This window comes from Rhea americana, unplaced genomic scaffold (assembly GCF_003343005.1).
Source record: "Rhea americana isolate MKP2758 unplaced genomic scaffold, rheAme1 scaffold_19, whole genome shotgun sequence".
Classification (NCBI taxonomy): Eukaryota; Metazoa; Chordata; class Aves; order Rheiformes; family Rheidae; genus Rhea; species Rhea americana.
Genome location: NW_028186038.1, coordinates 1,381,657 through 1,395,821, shown reverse-complemented (window position 1 = coordinate 1,395,821; position 14,165 = coordinate 1,381,657).

Below are 14,165 nucleotides of genomic sequence, written 5' to 3'. Positions count from 1 at the left end.
ATGGTGATGATTCTCTGTCACCTGTCAAGCAATATTATTTAGCAGGGTTTTTTTATCCTCAGACAGTCCTTCACAGAATTTTTCCATCTGGCCATCGCTGCCTGTTTTTCTAAATGTCATCTGTTTTTGATTTAACAGTTCTAGTTTGTGGTTTGAAAACTCTTGTCAGTGACCTCCATATCTTGAATATCTTCCTTAAGTCACCTTCTTCACTGCTGCCTTCTAATTCCTGCCATTTCTGCTGATCTCCTCAGACTTGGGTGGCTAAATTCAGATTTGTTTATTTTGGCCTTAGTCTAGTTTCTGATTGCGTGTTTATTTTATCCTTAATCATCTCTAACACTTCACTGAGATACATTTTTCTTCTCTGGCCTTGTCTTCTTTCCAAATGTATTCTTAACTGCGTTATTGTCTCAAGAACCCAAGTAATATTTAGAGCTTCCTCCTTCTTCAACATGGAGAGCAGTCAAAATCCGTATCAGTAATGCAGTGCTCGAGCAGTAGGTGGAAGACAGAGCTCAGTGAAGTCCGGACTCCTKGTAACACATTCATACGTTACGTAAATGCAGCTAGAAACATGAGCTTATGCCCTGGGACATAAATTTCACCAGCACAAATTTTGCAGCTGACACAAGGAGGTACAAGGATATAATTGGTTTGACCTTTTGTCCATCAGTAACGCTATGTCCAGGTTTCCCTACCCACTTGTAAAGAAGCAGCAGTATAGTAGGGATGACTAAAATATTTCAATRTAAGACTGGAAAGACCTTTGTCCACCTTGGGTCATCCTTCCTATCCCAAAGGGACTAGTGTTCTCTTCCACTTCTACATTAACCGCATGTGCATTATTAAACTCATAAAAATTACACATACATCTGCTGGAGTGCAAGAAAGATTGACTGAATTAACACATGCACTGATTCACTGATTTGTCCTACTTCTACAAAACTAATAAGCAGGACACAAACTTGGATTACGAATATATTCACAGGAACTACAGAAAACATCATGCAGTGGCCTGCAGTCAATCATTTAGCAATTTTTCGCTTTGCACTAAGCCAGCTTCTCCGGAATAATGACGTGCTCTGTTGCCCAAATGTTCTGCTCTGAGACTATCCGAGGTAACTGTCAGCCAGCCCGGGGTTTCACCAGACATCTGTGTCATCCTTCATTTTGTTTTTCATTCCTGCACTACTTCAGTTCATTATGCGTTCATGGAAATACAGCCAACATTAGGCATATTGGTTGCCGCAGCGCCGTGTTGATGTCTGGAGATCCTCCCAGACTGTCGACCCAGCCCAGGCTCAGCAAGSGCTCAGCCGCGTTTTGGAGGTTTTCTTTCTCCACATACAGCTGCTCTGAGCACCTCCCTCTGCACCAGCCGGCGGGGCTCTCTGGAAACAGGACTCCTCACAGCTCCCACCACCAAAGGGAAGTATTTCTCCTTCAGGACCCRACAGTGAAGGCTGAAGTACAGCTGCGCAGTAGGCACAGGAAAGAACTGGATTTGTGTTGCAGCTATACATGCTCTTCAGTTTACAATAAACCCATTTCTGTAACAATAACATTTCTYGAATAAAACGGAAAAACTTCAGTATTCCAAACATAATAATGTGGATGCTCCTCATTGCCACATAGCCCTTTTAGCAACTTTTTAGTAGCTCTTCTTACAACAAGAAAACATCTAAGCATGTGCGATCAAAACATTTCTTTGGTCTTTTAAGGCAGTTGATGCCAGAATACAAAATACATAATTCTTTCTGAAACTAGCATTCATGAATATACCCTGAACAAAAATATGAGACTATCTTTTTCACCTTTGTAATACTAAAGGTGATTAAAAATGKTTTTTGGGGAAAGATGTTTCAGGGAAAACTTATGCAATGTTGAACAAATGGCAGATAAAAAGCTATTAAAACCTGAGTATTTGATTACATGGACACCTGAGACCTTTGGGGATGGGGGCACTTTTCCCAGTTTTGTTACCAAAATCTCCTCCTTGGTCAGCCTTCGGTGACAAGATTATTTTATCTATGAGAAAACATGTTTAAAGAGAAAAGGCACACTTTTAAAAAACTTGCTTTCTCCTACATATTGCTCGAAACATGGTTCTATACCAAGAGAAGAAAATACATTTCAAGTAGTATGTAATGAAGACAGTTGAATATTCAGGAACATACAGCTTAAGCTGACAGTAAATTGCTTATGGCTTCGTACAAACATACATGGCAGAAAATGGCTGAGGTTGAAAAACAGAAACTCCATGTAATATAGAAAAGTTCCTTTGCTGTTCTGGTAACTTTAAACAAATTATTTGGTCAAAAGAAAAAAAGCTCTATATGGCTGTTTAAGACATGAAGTGTTAGCAGTGCCACTTAGTAATTTCYGTCTTAATGATGTATATTAAAGAAGTTTACTTATCCTACAAGCACCTCCCACCTTTAGATAAATTTTATTAGCAATTAGTAAGAGTTTGTGATTCAAGCTGCAGCAGGTCTCTTTTTTGCCTTAAATTAAAGACGCTTCCTGGAACATGGCACTGGTATTTTCTCTAACAATATGGTCATACACACGCTGGTGGTTGTAAACAAACATGTCCTACCCCACGGAGGCACTGGGAGGGCTGTATTTGCTGTAAAGTTGAACTACACAGTCCCGTACCTTGCCTACCAATTGGCAGAAGGCAAAATAAAGTGGTGCATGGAAAACCTTATTCTTCTGTCAGCTGGCTTTGGTAATGTTGTTGTAAAAACTTTGGATAAATCGCATCTCTGTGTGAATTTACAACTGGCCTCTCTCCTGACTGCTGCAGCTTTGGAGTCAGGCAACATAAATCCATTGCGTCTGYACTGCCGTAACATCTTTAGATAGAAAAGGATAGGAATGCTCCCGACAAGCTCCCATTTCATACTTCATTTGGCATTTGAGCTCTCTGTGAAAATACATGACTGAAATAGGTATGTACAGCTTTATACTGATGGTCTCTATCACACTGTACAAAATATATACAAGAAATATAAATCCTGTTGGTCTCTTCCAGCATAGTGGTAGTTTTACAGCAAGCTGCTGGCAAATTTCAAAGCTTCCACTTTGACTTAGACTCTCCTCCTTCCAAAGTAAGAACAACGATACACAGATGCTTTTCCTCGGACCTTGGGAATTTGCTGGAAATAAATAYAGAAATACATAACTACTCTGGCTTTAAGAACGGAGACTTTTTCAGCTTCAGTGTAATTTTTCTAAAGAATTTTGTGATGGCCTCTCTTGTCCAACACCTGCTTCATAACTTTTAAAATATTATCTCTGTTCTCATCTACTTGTTAGGTCATTTTAATCACTACATGACAAATTCACCCTATTAATGAGATCAAACAATAACTTTCAGAGTTCAAATGAACCATGTTTCAGAATATAAAAGCAAATATTTTCTTTASAAAGACATTATGTTAGCCAAAAAATATAATTAACAGCAATCTTGTGAAATAGCACAGTCCCAATTAGTGTAAAAGAGAGTAAGAGAGGAAAAAAAAACTAAACGGTACCTAGAAGTTTTCCTGAATGTTTCTTTCTAATTTAATTCTAATTCATCTATTACTCAAATCTTAGAAGTGAACAAAGTAGTAATTCTTTAGATTTTCAGCAAGAAGCTTGAGCCAAACTTGYCTTCCAAAATACATATGAAGTTTGGGCCGTAAAGAGTTCTATTCCTTGGCAAAACACAGCAAACAATTTTTTCAATGTACCATTAGGCTTATCGTTGGTCATGCTCATTTGTATATACTTCACCATAGCCACGTCAAAGGAAAAGCACCACAGATGCGAAAGATGCACAAATAGCTCTTATTTGTATATACACAATTCAGTGTATCAATCTGTGGTAATAACAACGGATCCTTCCTTCCAGACAGCAACAAGCTCCTGCAAACTGCCCAAGCAGTCATCAGCTGTTGACATTCTTTAGAAATGAATAATTTACTTGAGTTTGGGAGAGTAGCACATGATCTAATAGAATAAACGAGTCATTGTCACGAGCAGGTAGTGTGCCAGAGAGATGACATAAGGCTYGGTCGAAGGAATAATACTATTTGCATAGAATACTCATTTAGGGCTGATGTTCAGAAAGCTCTGCTGACAGCTACAGGCCACTGCAGAGAGATACGAATCTTCACCTGCTGTCTGCTCCCACCTGCTGTGGAGGCCTCTCATAAACTTAAGGACAGCCCTTGGCTTCTCTAAAAAAATTAATCATTCTATATATAACTACTCTGCACCAGTCATTTCAAATATAACTGGCTAGTTTCCTTAACATTTTTATCAGTACTTATATTAGTGTGCTAGACTATGTCTTTTGTAAAAATAAATACAAGGGAAGTGATTTGTGATCGGTGCCTTCTGCGCTACTCAGACAGAGGACAAGAGCTGTATACAACGTCCTTCGCACGTAGCCCGTCTGACTGAGCRGACGTATTGAGCTTGCAAAGGACGCCAACTGGCACGCTCAGCACTTCGCGATGGAGGATGTTCCACCCGAGAGGCCACCACTCCTAGATTTTCAATCCTTATCTCCAGAGACGGCTGACTAATCCTATGGAATGGAATATGGCTTGGCATAAATATATTAAATGCCATCATAGAGAACTGCATCAATTCCCTCAAGTACATTACATTTACTCAAAAGCGAGCTATTTACCACACTGAAGGGTTTTGCTGTTGCACAAAGGACATATTAGTAGAGAACTAACCAGAAGAAGCATTTTAAAAGTTCATGGATTTGTAATAAAATTGCAGATTTCACTGACTGTTACATGCCATGGGAACTGATAAAATGCATATTATCCATTAAACAGACTTGTTACCTGTCATTCAAAAAGTAAGTGCAAGCTTTTAAATGTTCAAAGCATCAGAGCAGGAACTAATAGAGCATGCACTAATGAGGCATGATCTTATGAAACAAGAATTAATGAAACTTCAAAGTGCCACCTTTTGAAGTACAAAGCTAGTGAAAACAGCTCCAAGTAATTGCCTGACTACCTGGAATCAGGTTCCAGTCCAGACTCCGAGACAGGCCTAAAAATCAGTCACCCCCTATCCCATAGCCTCAAGGCAGTGAACAGTCAGCCTGGACTAACTGCTATTAGTGACATTTAAGGACTTGCTCCCCAACGTATGTATTTAKAATATGGAAGACGTCCAGTAGGAAATGAGCAATAGCTTCACCTCASCAAGGGGAAACAACTAGGGGCTAAATAACATGAAGCTGTTCAGTCATGTGGCTGCAGGAGACTGTTTTGAAGATAACAGAGAAGACGACTAATTCCTGATCTTGGCAGCGGGAGCTCTACAGCTTCGCTATCTGGGACTTTGTAAGCCAGTGTTCAGGAGTTTTTCTAGCTAACKTACCAAGAGAAGGACAAAACCAAGGGCTGAAGTGTACAGCTCYTGTTGATTCCCTCCCTGCCTAATGAAGAGTTAGTTAATATGAAGCAAGACAGCTACAGAACTGAAATCATGGAAACATCCAGAAATAACAAATAGTCTGGTAGCTAAGGATGCCTGCCAGATATGTAGAAAGCTCCCTTGTAGGTCCTGGCTTTGAAACAAGGCCTAGCAAGGACTAGGATTTGGCATCCAGCACCCATACCAGCAGGTTACAGAGTTTGTAGGAGCACTTGTATTCTTACACCAGCAAAATGTCTTACTAGGCCAGAGAAACACTATGAAAATACATCACCAGTATAAGGTATGTCCTTTCAAAAAACCTGAGGGTGAATCTACTGGGGCAGAGAATGAATTTTGAGATACCTTTCCAGTCAGTTCAGCTCAAGTCCTACCTCATCTGATAAACTGCTTATTTGTTAGTGTCTAAACCCTCTCAAAATGCATTTAATCCAAAAGACGCTCTTGCGGATCTTTTGCATCTACTGAAAATTATACTTCACAAGAATCAGTCCCTAGCTGGCCCAAGATCATGGGAGGAACACATATAACACCACAAAAAAAAAGGGGGGGGGGTTTGCACTGATAAGGAAAATACAATTAGAAAATGAAGCATTATAGAAATATGTCTTACAAATAAAGTAACTTACATTAAACATGGCTCTAAACTCTTTAACACGTTCACGTTCCTCACAGTTCAGATCAGTATTGACTTTAATTGTGAAGACGCTTAATCACTGTGTCAGGCTTAGACTTTGTAGGGACTTATGGGTTGTAGCCATCCTCACAAATAAATCTACAAACATTAATATAGTGTTAATATGTTATACTATGCTAACAAACCGTAGTTAACATATGCATTGACACAGAACCTCAAAGTCTACCATACTAGATGTGCATTCTTCCTCTAGGCAGTATGTATACAAAATAACATGACACTCCTAGTCCCTGATCTGAAAGCTTAGTATTTGAACAGATCTCAGGTGACCATGTGTGAAGCGTGAAAGACATTGGGATTTCAGTCTCAGCTCACTTCCCACAACACTAGAAAATGGTGCTGTGTAATAACGCAGTTTTACCTTCCACAAGAAAATCTGCATACTGGATTTTATAAGGAGAAAGTTCATTTTTTACCATTTTATAACACGTTCACCTACCTCAAATGTGGATTAGCGTATTCCACTGCTGTCTCTTGTCACCCRCTTTACCTTCTGCTGTGTGAACTGCTGCTTCCCCATATTTTACAGTATGTCCACTGCATAGCATAAATATTTTGAACTTTGCTCCTGAAATGCATGCAATTTTGGTGTCCCCCAAGTCACTGTGCCTTTAGCTTCCACAGCAGCTTTGGTCTGTCAGAGCACGTGCATCAACCTGTTTTCTTAGTACTTGTCCTTACTGCTTTTACCATATTTTCAGTTGTGCGCAAGGAAGAAAAAAAAAATCGTCTTATAAATTATCGCTCACATGTACATTGGAAAGCCAGATAAGGACACTGGATGCAGATTTGAAGCCTCTTCCTTTTATTTAAAAATAATAGGCTAATTTTCACTACAATTTCTATTAAGGTTTGTTCAGCCTTTTCACAGATAAGTTTTTACCACTTTTTTTTCCAGTGGAAAAATATTTTCCAAGGACATTTGGGTACGTTTTAAACAGACAGGCACGTAACTTAGGGGGCCATATCCTCAGCCGGTGTAAACTGATGACAATCCATTTCTTTCAATGCCAGCTTTGTGCAACAACCCTGTTTTCAGCCAGTTGTGGCTCAAAAACTATCCAGAAAACAACCACTTTGGAAATGATTACATGCCTGGCTGGTCTTAGTCTATCCTCTTTTGTTTATATCTTAAATGTTTTGGACCAGATATGTGATTAATTCAGTGGAAATTTTACCCGGGTTACTCATGACTTGCCTTAGAGCGGTTTGATTTAACTTTGGGGAGTGGAGAGATTGTGTTTACTGATGGAGGAGAGAGAAGCTAACAGCAGCCATAAACTCCACGCTCCGCCACCGCCGATGCGCAGGAATGCCTGCATACCGCGCTGTCAGCATCGCACCGGCCTTCCCTGCTGCTCCTCGCTCACACTTTACCACCGGGATTCGAGATCCTACAGTTCCCAAAGTACCCAAATCTTGCAGACTCGGGCCAAAATCAAGTTATCGCAGTAAACCTCAATGAACTGTTTTAGCTTTTCAGACTGTATTTATAGGCCAAGAGAAGGCTTTGTTTTGCTTTTCCCTCTTTGAAGTTTAAAAAATATATACTTTTTTGACAAGATATTATCTTCTAATTAGAAAAAAACAGGTTTCTGGCCCTAAAATCTATGGCACGCAAAATAAACACACATGCTTTCTTTCATGTTCCCCAGACCAGACATCTTTACGCTCCTGGGAAGCTCCCTACCTCCTCTTCCTCTTATCAAAGGAAGGCAGTGAGGAGCAGGGGTGGGGGAAGCCGGGGCTTTCAAAATTGGTTTATTGGGGGATCAATTGTAGACTACATGATGCTTCTTTTGTTTTACACAGACACCAGGACTCACGGCTTCCTCTTCTCCACCCAAGCCAACCTCCCTTGTCCTCCCCTTGGCCATTAAAGTTGTCAGTAATGCAGAAACCGTAATACAAACAGAGATCTARTAATTGCGCTCCTAAGCATCCTAGCTGGATAAGTAAATAACTTATCTAAAGCAGTTAGTTCAACCACAAGCCATTCTCAGGTTGAAAAGAACTGTGCCTACTCCTAAACRTCTAGCAAAAATTACTTCCTTTCCTTTTTAACGAGCAGCTTTCATGTGACAGTACTGAAACTGGAAAGTCTCTTGAAGCAGCTACTTTAAAAATATTCCATCGTATGAAATGCAGGTTGAGAAAATATCCCACAGATAACTAAAGAGGTAGGGGGAGGCGAATATGTGAATCCTCGCTCCCACAACCTTATTGAATGATGTTTCATGTGCTGTAATTGCTTATAAGCACTAGGAATGGAGTGAAAGCATGTCAAGTATTTTTAGCTGTCTTTTAATGAGAAATAGCAGGTGGAAATAGGGAGAGGAGAGAAGCAGCAGTTCACCACAGACCCCAGAGCTCCACAGACCACAGAGACCTTCTGTCAGGCGCGATTAACACTATCAAGCTGAACTGGCTTCTTGGTATTCAGTAGAGCCAGATCTACACGATCAGAAATTACGAATCAGACCTCAAAAATCACGAGATTGGCTTTAAAATTAGCTTTTTTAAAATATGAATGTTTTATTTGRTTTCTGGATGTTCTGTCTACAGGGTTAACATTTTCAAGCTTCTGTTTGTAATCACACAGACTAGGAGCCCACTATTTAAAAAACGGAAACTGAGATTTGCGTGTGCTTCAGAGGCTGTTAAGAAAAATCCTTGCAAGATGCATGATAAAGTTGTCACAGTTGGCAACGCTGTGGATATTAAATAGTTTGTCCTTGTCCAGGAGAAAAAGATTCTCCCATCTGCTGACCTTACAAATTCAACTAGTTTCGGCTGATTATACAGCCCAGCATCAAGCAGTCCCTAAACCTCTCCAAAATTCTTCTGAACTCAGAAATGTTTAGAGTTTATTCCACAGTAAACTGAGCTGAATCCTGAATGAGCTGATCAGCCAAGGAGCCAACATCAATAGCTTTTCACAGTTTGGTTGGCCCCAAGAGTGCCAAATATACCGTAGCAGATAGAAATCTGAGACGTTTAATATTTTCATAATAAGAAAGCTAATTTTCTCAACATCTAATTGAATTCTCTAGTAGTTTCACTGAGAAGTCTTGTGCTGGTTTCAACTGAACATTTAATGAAGAATGATTTTTTAAAGAAACTATTTATTTGCGTAAAAATTTACTTCCCACATTCCCYAAAGTATCAAAAGAAATTGAATGTTAGATTTATAATTAATGCAGTTTGGATTTTTAAAAAAACTTTTTACAGCAAAGAACATTTCCATAAATCATGTCCATGATTGAAAAAATATGGTCATAACAGACAAAACAGCTTCATTTTGCATCTGTTTCACATATATAAACGTGTCARGTTTACATAAAAAACACTGATAAAGATGAAGACTAAGGGAAGAAAATGATAAAAATAGCCAAGATTGTATCAGTAACACATCTTTTGCTATAATTCTCTCTGATACYGTTGCAACCAAACTCTTTACTTTTMTTGCCTGGTTTAGTCACTTAAGTATTAAAAAGTTAAAAGAAAAACAACTTTTATGGAATTAAGCTGTTAGTTCAACCCTAGAACAAATCTGGCATGTGCAATRTGTCATTAGGTTATTATTTTCTGATCATTTCACAGATAAGAGCCCTAAATTAGTTCATTACAGCAGTGATTTTTTTTTTCCTTCTACTAACACCAAAAGTGGTCAAAATGATAGCTTTGATTTTGGGGCCAGATATTCACCTGCTGTAAATGAGCGTTATTCTGTCAACAGCAGCAGAGCAACGCCAGTTTGCGCTGGGGGAAGATTTGCCCAGTATTCCCATAGCACAGCAGAAGTGAATGAAACCAGTTTGCCAACGTAACCACTTATCACATGCAATGTCCTATTTGTAGTATTACTCCACAGCATAACATATGTCTTCTGAATAAATAATTCTGCTGCCTAGTTTGCCAACAATCTGCTATTAATAAAAAAGGGAACACTAATATGTTTCAGCTAATATTTTTAATTAAAATATACGTTTTTAATATATTTAACTTCTTTTTACCACAGTAGCTTGGCATGAAACATCAGAGAGAATAGGAGTATAYAGCTAAAATAAATTAAGTATTTAACCTACCAGCATCTTGATGGGAAAGCATATGTAGTAAATTATTAAAACAGAGGTAAGTAATGTGCCACRTAATTTTTTTTCCCCTAACAAGTGTGTAGTTCAGGTAGCTAATGCAAAGGATATTTCCTCTTTCATAAATAAAGCCCCTTTAAAGTTGGTTTTTGCTTCTTTCTATTTATAAGGGAATCTTCTTCAGTTTACTTAGGACTTAGTGTTATGCATTGTAAACATATGTAAACAAATATGTAAACAGCATTTAACTGCTGTTTTCTGTACCTAAAATGATATGCATTTTTATTTCCTACAGCTTATTTTAATAGCAATACCTTATTTGTAAAAAAAATGCTCGTGGGAACATTCAGTTAACAACCCGTGGCTCGGCGGCCAARCCAGGACCGGGGCTTTGCGCAGCCGCCCTCGCGCCGTGCCTGGCGGCTGAGCCCACCCGCCTGAAATGAAATATTTCTTCTGATTCGGTTTTTCTATTCCAAATTCTTGTATTAGCCAGTCTCGTAAACAGCAACAATGCCAAATTTTCTCTTACTGAGCCTCAGTCAGCTGGTTTTAAGTGCCAAAACAAAACAAAAAATTTATCTCCGACTCCTAACAATTACTCAAAATCCAAAATTTTTAACAGTGCCAAGCATTCTTTATCAAGGAGGTACCTGGATACAAACTTTAGTTCCTGAGCGTTTCTATAAATAATAAACTACTTTTAATCGTAAGACCATTAAAAGATGAATGCCTTCTGGCTCTGTAAATCTTAACCCTGTGTGGACTTTACCCCACACACAGAAGAACCGCCACACGGATTCTGGCTAGGGGCCGCCAAACCCGAGTCCAGCCTGCCGCCGTGGCCGTCAGCCGGCTCTCAGGGAGGAGTTACAGTAAACCGGGGTGTTCGATACTTCCTCGAGCATTTGCCCAGGCTCCAACTATGTTCAGCTCAGCTGATGTCCCAGCCCCAGTCTGGTGTGCTCAGTAACTCTCACGGGATCTCTCGCCCGAGTCCTTCTCCGGACTCCGCTGGAGGCCTCGTGAACATCCACCACGTCCCCTGTCTCCTGGCTCCTCTGCCCACGGCAGGGAGCACGTGTTTGCCTGGGCCTGGCTCCTGCACCCGTCACCCGCTGGCCCCTTGTTCTTGCAATAGCGCCTGGGAATAGTYGGTCCCAAACCACTTACAACCTTCTAAACTTAAAAGGTAAGCACGCACTAAGGCACCACGCTTTTAAGAGGTGGAGACAAAAGAAGAGCAGGGCAATTAGGAGGCAATAGCTCTGCTGGGTGAGCTATTGAAACACTTTGATTTCCACATTAAACCAGCAAAACTCTGATGTTTCCAAGTTCAATGAGATGTGTGTCCAAACTGACCTTTTATGGCATATGGTCAAGTGCTGTGAAAACCCCCCCCGCCACTTAGCATCTCTCTGTTATCTCAGCCACAGGCAGGGAAATTCTCCCCTTCAAAGAGAGCCATAAAAAGAGATAACAGAGACAGGGACTTCTGTGCCATCAGCATTGCAAACTCAGCATCCCCTCAGGAAAAGAAGGTTTTGACTGATGTTATTTGTGAGGGTAACATGATCAATGGCAGCAGTTTCTCACCCACCAATCTTATGCAACACAGAAGAAATGCCTCTGGGCTGTCCACCTGGAAAATGCAGTAGCAAACCAAAGTGGGCATAATTCTAGGAACACTAATCTGGCATCACCGATGTTGGTAAATCCCCTTACCAAACACAAGATCTTACAACTCTCCCACACATTTCCCGTGCAAAGATAGCTTTCTACCCTCCTCTCACACAATCCCCTTTCAACCCCCTCCTTACCAAGAAGCATAATTTTGCTTACAGTAAGAGAGTTATAGGGAAAATTGCTGCTGCTGCTGAATGCCAAGCTAGATGCTGCTGTATGTGGGTGGGAGGGGGAAGGAGCCTGCCAGTATAGCGCATTTCATTCAGGGAACTGGTATAAACTACATACAGACAAAACACTAGCTTGCCAGTATAAGCTGTGGCTACACTAGGAAAGTTTGCCAGAGCAGCTCACTGCCAAATCTTTTCTAGCRCAGAGAATCCACGCTCTGCCGCAGATAAATGTCACTGCAGAACATTAACTCTGCCTGGCCTGGCCGCGCTGGTGCCGCGGTTGGGTGCTACTGCCTTTCCCCACAACCTGGCCCAGCTCAGCAGGCCCAGGAGCCCCAGCAGCTTCCCCGGGAGGTGGGAAGGGGAGACACCGTTGCAGCACAGGTTGTTCTCCCRCCGCCGTGAGACAGGTGCACCAGAGCGTGGCCACTGCCACTTACAGAAACAGAAAATCTGTAATTATGGTGACTTTGCTGCATTAGAAATCAAAGAGGGCTGTCATTCGCTTTTATTTAGCTGGAGTAGACACTAGTTACCCCTAAGTGAATTCATCACGCTGCCTTCTTTCATCAAGCCTTAAGGAAGTGGGTCTCGCTTGCAAGCGAGACAGTTAGGCAACAGTTTGTCGGTGAGGTGTCGTAAGAGACCCACGTTATCAGAGTAGGCAGAACCTGACCTGGTGCATCAGCACTAGTCATTTCATAGGGCTTTCCACAGGCTTGGGCAGGACCTTTTTGTGTAGCACCTATGAGCATCTTTCCTGTACGATGATGCCCACAGTCCTTTGAAGACTAACCCACTTTGCAAACTAAGATTAGACACTAAAAGACCAAAGCATTTGGCACGGTAAATATTCATAGCTGCAGATGCCAGATTAGCAATCTAGTACAGAAAATGAAATAAACGCATTCMTTTTTTTAAAAAAATTCTACTTCAAATTAGTATCAAGAGTTGTGCTCGCAAAATACATACAGAATACGGTATCTGAATACACATCAAAAATTATTTAAAAAATTTATATTGTCAGCATTTTATCACAATCCTCAGAAAATATTTTTGTTGTTAAAAGTAATGGTTGATCTCAGCATCTGAAGGCAGAGAGATTGAAGTAAAGAAGTCAATCATCCAGCAAAACAGAACATTGCACACAAGCCTTTTTGTCTGTGGGTTGTTTTTTTAGTGAGGTTTTCCKCACTTTCATCAAATCTTGGTAATTAACATGCAAAGAACATTTTAGACACCACTAGTCTACAGCACAGGAAATGGTACCATTGAAAACACCAGCAATAACATCACTTTAAAACATTTTAGAGACAATGTTGCAAGGGGGTCTAACAGCAGCTCCTGCTCCACATTAAAATAATTAATTTCTGCTGTAGGTTTAAATCCCCTCCTTTACTTTTATTGAGAATTTTTCTTTCCCATTTTCAGGTATGTGCTTTGCTTATTTATTTCATATATGCATTTATTCTTTTGGTTTGCTTGTGTGTTGTCCTGTCTTTTTTAAATGTCATTTCTGGGAAAAACTYAGTCCTCAATGTTTCCTGCATCCCCAGGCTGACTGGCAGTTGGTCCTACAATGAAGAAGGAGAGATGACAGTTTATTAAGCATTACGCTACAGACTAATGAGTTCTTGCCAAAGCCTGTCAGAATTAATTCCTTTCCCAATAAAGTTAAATGAGCGGCTGAATGGATCAATACAATTGCCTGCAATCAGTGCTCCTCCGTAATAAATGCAGAAAAGCCCTGCCGCGATATTCTGCTGTATTTCCCACTGGTGACTGAAGTCTCAGAAATTACCCAGCTTCTCTTCTGGCTGCTTTCGCCAAAGAGCCTTGTCATGGCGGGGGAGCAAATTTAGGCAAAGTAAGTAACGATGTTGTTAACTAATTTCTTATTCCAGTCCAACTCTTTCCCGGCGTTTGCCAGCACTCAGATTTCACATCTCCTCCTAATTTCAGGAAGAAATATTTCGGTTTCTGGTGGGGGCCAGGCTTTGGCGAGCCGAACGCGACCGAGCGGGACCCGCCGGAGGCGCGGGGGGAAGGCGGGGGGCG